This window comes from Cervus elaphus, chromosome 21, assembly GCF_910594005.1.
Source record: "Cervus elaphus chromosome 21, mCerEla1.1, whole genome shotgun sequence".
Lineage (NCBI taxonomy): Eukaryota > Metazoa > Chordata > Mammalia > Artiodactyla > Cervidae > Cervus > Cervus elaphus.
In genome coordinates, this window is record NC_057835.1 from 17,585,851 (window position 1) to 17,593,722 (window position 7,872).

At 38.6% G+C, this 7,872-nt stretch overlaps 1 pseudogene; it reads left to right on the plus strand.

Annotated features, from left to right (window-relative positions):
• Positions 1-6,299: 6,299 nt before the first annotated feature.
• LOC122679077 lies at positions 6,300-7,005 on the plus strand (annotated as a pseudogene).
• Positions 7,006-7,872: the final 867 nt, after the last annotated feature.

Consider the following 7,872-nt stretch of genomic DNA (forward strand, 5'->3'; position numbering starts at 1 on the left):
CTATCTACACTGCAGAGAGGTGCTTCACCCAAGGTCATGTACCTTCTTGGGCAGCCCACATCCAGTGACTACAGAGTACATACACCCAGCCATTTTGGTCCAGTGCACTATGACCCTGAAGGACCACGTTAGCTCCCTATGGGGATGGTGGAGTCTCTGACGAAGCTGGAATTGTTTCTGAGTGCCTCCCTTTGCCCAGTTCTTCTTCTTTCCTCACTCCTTGCACAGAAGGAGATTCCTAGGTTACTCCCTAGAAAATTTTGGCATAGTCAAATAGGAAGTTTGTAAATAAGAATGGGACTCAACAAAGTCAAAGGTGAGTCATTGGAAAAAAAAAAAAAAAACTAATAAAATGAAGAAACACCTAGCAAAAATTGGTCAAAAGTGAATAGAGGAATGCATGTCCCCTCAAATTTATATGTTAAAATTCTAATTTTCAAGGTGATGGCATTAAAAAGTGGGGCCTTTGAAGTGATCAGGTGATGAGGGCAGAACTCTTATGATTGAGATTAGTGCTTTTATGCAAGAGAACCCAGAGGGCTCCCTTGTCCCTTCTAAGACATAAAGATACAATGAGAAGCCTCTGACCCAGAAGAGGGCCCTCACCTGACCTTGCTGGCACCCTGATCTCAAATTTCCAGCATCAAAAACTGTGAGAAATACATTTCATTTTTTTAATAAGCTACTCAGTCTATAGTATTTTGTTATAGCAACCCTAATAGACTAAGACAAGAGGACACAAATGCAGTTATTAAAGAGATTTAAAAGATAATGGGAATATTAAGAACAGCTATATATTAATAAACATTACAGTCTAGATAAAATAGACACATCCTTAAAATATTCATAGATGAAACTCCTATAATATATCCCTATAAATGCATAGATAAAAAAGACATATCTCTACAGAGTTTATAAAACCTTATGCAACAAGCAGAAAAGTTAATTATTTCTATAAACATTAAAGAAGTCAAAGCCATAGTTTAAAATCTCATTACAAAGAAAACAACAGGTGAGTTGCTTATGTGGATAAATTTTACCAAATATTCAAGGAACAAATACTTTTAATCTTAAACAGTTTCTTTAGAATATTAAAAAAATATATAAAAGAAAATAAAGGCCTAGGATAATCTTGATAATGACACAACAAAACTAAAAGAATAAAGAAAAATTACAAGCTGTGTCACTCATGAACATAAATAAGTGCAAAAACTAAACAAAAGATGTCAACCTAATTCAATAGTATATAATATCACATATATATCATGATGAGCTTATTTTTTCTCAGGAAATCAAAGCTGGTTTAACATTAGAAGATTAATTAAATACTATATCATATTAATAGATTAAAGGGAAAAACCCTATGATTATCTTAATAGATGGAGAATACTTATTGGTGTTTTAATATCCATTCATGACAAACCTAAAAACACAAAAGAGAAGTTTCGTATCTCAGTAAAGGGTATTTACCAAAAATATAAGGCAAACATCAGGTCAGGAGCTGTTTCAATCATATACATAACATAGTTGGTGTCTTACATTAAGCTGATGGCTTATGTTTGGGGTGGTGGTAGAAAATGGAAAAAAAAAAATGGACATAAGGGAATTTATCACCTCCTTATTGGAAAAGACTCATCCTACATATTTTCTGAGTAGCACCTCACCTAGGGCTCCACACATAATAAATTTCCAAAACACGACTATTGACTGATAGATAAGAGTATCGTATGACAAAACCCACTGAAATGTTGTGAAGTAATTAGCCTCCAACTAATAAAAAAAAAAAAAAGAGTGTCATAAGATACTATGATCATTTCAGAATGGTGCAGCTTGTGGATTGCTATACCTTCTAGAAGATTCTTGCTTGGAGTTGTATTATGGTCACAATCCAGCCAAAGTTCTCACTGTATCAATCATTACACCTTTTACATTCAGCTGCCAAAAGAACTGATTTGTCCAAAAACTCAAACTAGCTTTCTCTAAATTTGTTCTGGATAACTACATTGTTTGAATAGCACCCATAATAACAGATTGCTCTAAATGATATATTTTTTCCAGTGATTAAAAAATATTAGAAAAACACTTGACCTTAATGGGCCTTATGAGATGGAATAATCAAACTACTAGATAAAGTCTGTAGGGGATGAGCTTTCAGTCCTGCCCTGGTTATTAATAACCAGTAATGTGACCTTTGATGGGATTCAAAATTTTAGGTCCCTATATTCTATTCTGAAATGTACTACATGATTTACTTATTCATTCAACAAATTAAGAACTTATTACATTATATCAGGCATTATGTTCTTCCCATGCTATTCAGATGATGGGAAAATCCATACTAATAGGATTTATGAAAAGTGCACTGTGAAAGTAACTTGCTACACAAAAAGCTGGTAGATTCAGGGAGAGAAACAATCCAATAACTGCTGATCTATCAGATAAGTCTCAGTCACCTCTTATGTATTCAGTATTTGCACAATGCTAAGTTCTAGGGGGATGCTGGAAAAAATAGAGTTAAGTACTAAATTCAATACAAGATCATGGTCTTTCTTTTCAATATAAAAGAAAAAGAATGGATCCTGGTTTTCCTTAACTTGAACAAATGTACAACCTTGAACAAATCACCCCCATCATCTTCTTATGAGTTCCTGAAACAGATCTTATAACAAGAACTTGGAACAGTGAGTTTATTTGGAATTTGATCCTAAATAACAGAGGGAATGGGGAAAGTGAGATAGGAGAAGAAAGGCAAAGCAATAAAGAGTGTCCACTGTGGGCCTCTGGTGCTCAATCTTTCTGGAGACCATCTCAGTGATCCTGTAAAATGCAGTTCAGAAACAATCTGCCAAGAGACAGGGCAGCTGGGATATTTATCTACAGGTTCTTTTCTCTCACTGTGTGAGAGCTGCCCCTGGCATTTTAAGGCTGCCTTGTCTGCGAATGGAAAAGTACCTGGAGTGAGAACTTGTCAGTTTCAGGTGAACTCAGCAGTGAATTTGGGGATGTGGAGTAGGAAATCAACAGTATCTTTTACAGGAACCAATGTCAATTCTGATATTCTGATTTATAAATAAAAATTTCTGATTCATTACAGGACAGCCGTGGCATTAACATGGCCTATATCCACTTGTTTTGAAGAAGGAATATTTGCTCTAAATGTTTTCAGGAAAGGGTGATGGCTATGAAAAATATGCCGCTGTATGGTTCTCAGAACTCATGAATCCTGTGACCTGGGAAGCAGGAGGTATAAGCCTGTCTTGTCTTCATAATCTCCTTTGAGCACTGTCCAAGAGAAGATTTTCATAGGGACTTGATGAAAGAGGCCAAGTGGAAAAGTGTGGGTTCATTGCAAATGTTTATTTAACTCAGATATTTCAAAAGCATTTATTGAAGAAATATTTGCAGATTCATGTCAGATGAATCAACATCCTTCACCCATATCAGAGTCATAGCCTGGGGGAGTGAATATAGTTAGCTAACCTATGGTTCACACGGTATGAGACCTATCTGAAAAGCTCTGACAATCCAGAGTCAAGTTCCTGCGCTACAGTTCCCATTCTGATGCAGGAGGGGCAACCTGAGCTGTGGTTGGTGAAGGGCAGTGGTTGTCGAATCTGAGCGTTCACCAGCATCGCTTAGAGGGCACTTTACAACATAGATAACTGGGATCCACTCCCCAAATTTCTGATTTAGTGAGTATGGGGCGGGGCCCCCAAATCAGCACCTCTAATTAAAATTTCCAGGTGATGCTGATGCTACTGGTCCAGGGATCACAGTTTGAGAACAAATGCTTTAGAAGTGAGTCATGAATGAACGGGACAAGGCAGGGGTGGAGCTCACCAAGTACTCTGCTGAGAACTGGATTACAAATCTGCAGCCCAAACTCATGACTTCTTCTTGGTCTCCAAAGATGTCACTGCATATTCATAATCTCAAAGGACATTTCTATTTACTTTCCATTCTGCATTTTGCCCATCCCTAACCCATGACACACAACTTTACCACACTGCAGGATTCATATTAGCTTTCTGAAGCAAGTCTGTGCTTGGCAGAAAAGGGCAGATTTCACTGATAACCAGACTTTGCATGGGAGAAATATACAAGGGTTAAAAATGAAGAAAAGAGAGAAAGAAGAAGGGAAGGGAGGAGTAAAAAGGAAAGACAGGCAAGTAGGACATACTATGAATATACTTTATTTTCTAAGATCTCTGCTTTGAAAACTCACATACTTCAGAATGTTGCTGCTGCTGCTGCTAAGTCGCTTCAGTCGTGTCCGACTCTGTGTGACCGCATAGAGGGCAGCCCAACAGGCTCCCCCGTCCCTGGGATTCTCCAGGGAAGAACACTGGAGTGGGTTGCCATTTCCTTCTCCAGTGCATGAAAGTGAAAAGCGAAAGTGAAGTCGCTCAGTTGTGTCCGACTCTTAGCGACCCCATGGACTGCAACCTACGAGGCTGCTCCTTCCATGGGATTTTCCAGGCAAGAATACTAGCCTCACAAATAGTCTGCCAGTCATTTATTATTATTCCCAAGAGGGAAACAAGGTTTAAACAGATTATAGGATTTTCCCAAGTAGATAAGACTTGTAAGGGGCACAAGCAAGACTGAAACCTAAAGGCATTCAATTCCAAGTCTAGTGAGCCGTCTACTGTTCTCCACCACCAGAAAAAGTGTCTCTATGGAGGAATCATACATTATTTGGAATTGCAAAGCAAAGTCACATGGGTGCAGCAGTGATTGCCTCAAACGTCCTAAAGATTCCTGTATTTAAAACATCGGTGTTATCTATGGCCCTTGTTCCTGGCTCCTTGAACTTGAGATAAATCCTGGGTACCTTTCACAATGTTGTTACAAAAATGAGGTAGTAACTGTGTAACTCCCTGCCTTTGTATATGTTAATCTCACTTCCTGAGAGGCTCTCTCCATTCTAGGTAGATGTTATTATGTTGCAGACACACTGGGAATAGTGCTCTTGATCCAGGCAGAGATCCCTCAGTGCAGGGCTTCTCAAAATGCCCAGGAAGATGAACTTGGGAACACAGACCTACCAATGCTGAGGCCTAGGGAGACTTTAGCCTAGTTTGGATAGGGCCATGATATAAACCAACAGCTTGACAACTGATGGCATACAACCCAGAGAAACACTTCACCATTTCATTAGAAATTGCTGATCAAATGATGAAATGGTGATTTTAAGGTGGTTATTTTTTTGTTCCAATTTTACAACTTCTACACAAACATCTCTAGCTTTCTCTCTTTAAGACAGGCCATTGACAATATTTGCTATTAGTTAATTTATCCTGGCAGTATGCAGAGTTCAAAAGAAACACACAAGAGCGAGAACTATAAGGGGGACCACTTTTACTGAAAGACAGGGGGGATTCCTAGGATTTGACTTACACAGACATAGGATGGTCTTGCTAAGGCATCCTGATCCCCTTTGATGGCATTAAATCAGAGATGGGACAGATGTTTAAAGAGCATCATCTGAAGAACTGGGTAAGCGCACAGCTCTTTGCACCTCGTGGTCCAGGCTGAGTGTCTAAAAACACAGGATTGAGGGAGAGATGAGAGTCACATGAGGGATCCATCACTAACCTTTTGGGATATCCCAGTCATTTACCTTCAGCTACACCCTATTTTAGATGAGGAACAGGTACGAGTTCAACATCACCCAGACTCTGAAAACAGACTAGATTGAAACAAGAAATAGTCCCTTTGAACTAGTAGGTAAACACATACTACAAAAGTGCACCTTTCCAGATTAGGCAGTTTTTCTAAGAACAAACCACAACCACATTCTAAACCTAACTCATAAATGATATTCAAATATGTGGTTTCTTACCTGGTCCAAATGGGAATTAAGAAGAACATGAAAGGAGATAGGAAGGATAGGGATTTGCAGTACAATTTGTTTGAAGCTTATTTGCTTAGAGAAAAAAGAGATTTGTCTGTGAAGTCCCTGACACATGTAAAGCAGAATGCCACTCTTATTAAAATTGGGTGATCTGATCTGTAAATTAAAACAATGATACCATTTTTTAAATATAATTCAATACAGATTGTTTTTTTCTTTTAACAATAAGCCTCAGTGATGGTAAATTTAAAATCCGGGTTCATCTTACTTATGTAAATTAGAAGAAATAATACTGTACACTGACAGGAAGGTGGTATTTAATGAAATTTTTAAAAAAATCCAGAACTCCTTCAGTGAAAGAATTCAGACACTAAAACATTAAAAACTGAGTTCCAGGAGCAGGTGCAAGGAGGACCAAAGATTATCTCAAGTCACAGGGAAAATGGTGGAAAATTCACCATCAGCATTGCCAGAAAGAGCAATTTATGGCTTTGTTCTTTTTGTAAGCTCCCAATCTGGCTTCACAGTGTATTTTGTGTGGGCTTTTATTCGTACCTCTTGGCTAAACTCCTTAGGCTTACCTATCAGCCTCAAAAGTATTGAGCTGTTGCACTGCTTGGGTACCTCCTCATTTCCGCAGTCATCGGTTCCCTTCCGTTCAGTTCAGTTCAGTTGCTCAGTCGTGTCCGACTCTTTGTGACCCCATGGACTACAGAACGCCAGGCCTCCCTGTCCATCACCAACTCCCGGAGTTTACTCAAACTCCATGTCCACTGAGTCGGTGATGCCATCCAACCATCTCATCCACTGTCGTTCCCTTCTCCTCCCGCCTTAATCTTTCCCAGCATCAGGGTCTTTTCAGATAAGTCAGTTCTTCTCTTCAGGTGACCAAAGTATTGGAGTTTCAGCTTCAGCTTCAGTCTTTCCAATGAATATTCAGAAATCAGTTACGTGCTCTTAGCTGGAATAAACATGATGAGTATCTCTCTCTACTTAGTCCCATTCAAACAATCACAGGAAACTATGCCAAAAATCAACAGCAGAAGGAATACCAAGAAGAGGCCACTCCAGCACTAAGAGATATTCCTATTAGTGAAGTAAATCAAATGCTCTTTCTTGCAGTCAAAGAACTTTACACCAAAACCTGAATTGTATGTGGAGCAATATCAAGCATTTATTACAAAATTTTATAGTTTTACTATAAAAATATTTCCTAATGGACAGACTAAATAAAATATTGCATCACCATATGGCAAAAAAAAAAAAAAAAAAAATTGAGTTCCACATAAAAGGGGCTTACAATTTGAAGCCCAGACTCTCCTATCCTGGAAAGCATTCTAGAACAAAATGCTTGTCTTCTTACACGTGAACATGTGTGTTTGTGTATGAGAAGCATATTTGTGACAAAACTAGATGGCAGAGCAAAAAAGAGTCATTTTAGAATGAGTCAAAGAGGTATTCACTAGGATCCCCAAACAAATGCATAAGCAACAGAGTAAGAAGGATACAGAGCCAAAAAAACAGGACCTGGGAAAATGGGGGAGAATGCCAGAGGGCATCTCTGTCAGATGACAGCAGTGTTTAATGATGGGCACGCCTGCGTTCCCACCTACCCCACTTACTGGTCACACTGATTAAGAAAAGCTATTTCATTGCCCAGAACCTTGGCTGCTTTATTGGTAAAACAGGAAAAACAATAACCACATTATGGAGTTATTGTGAGATTTAACTGAGATAATATAGGTAAAGTATCTTGCACAATTCCCTGCATTTATAAGCACTTAATAAATACAGGCTAGTGCTTATTGGGGACTGGTTGGAGAGGTGGGGCAGGTGGGAAACAGAGATGCCTACAGGGCAAATGCAAACAAAATCTATTTTTTGAACTTTGTTTTCAGTGCCATCAGTCCATATGGGACAATGTAGGTTGATAACCCTAAAAGAAAAGACCCAGACACCATACTGTGAAGTTGAAATAAAATTACTCACACAAAGACAATTATTTATATAAATGT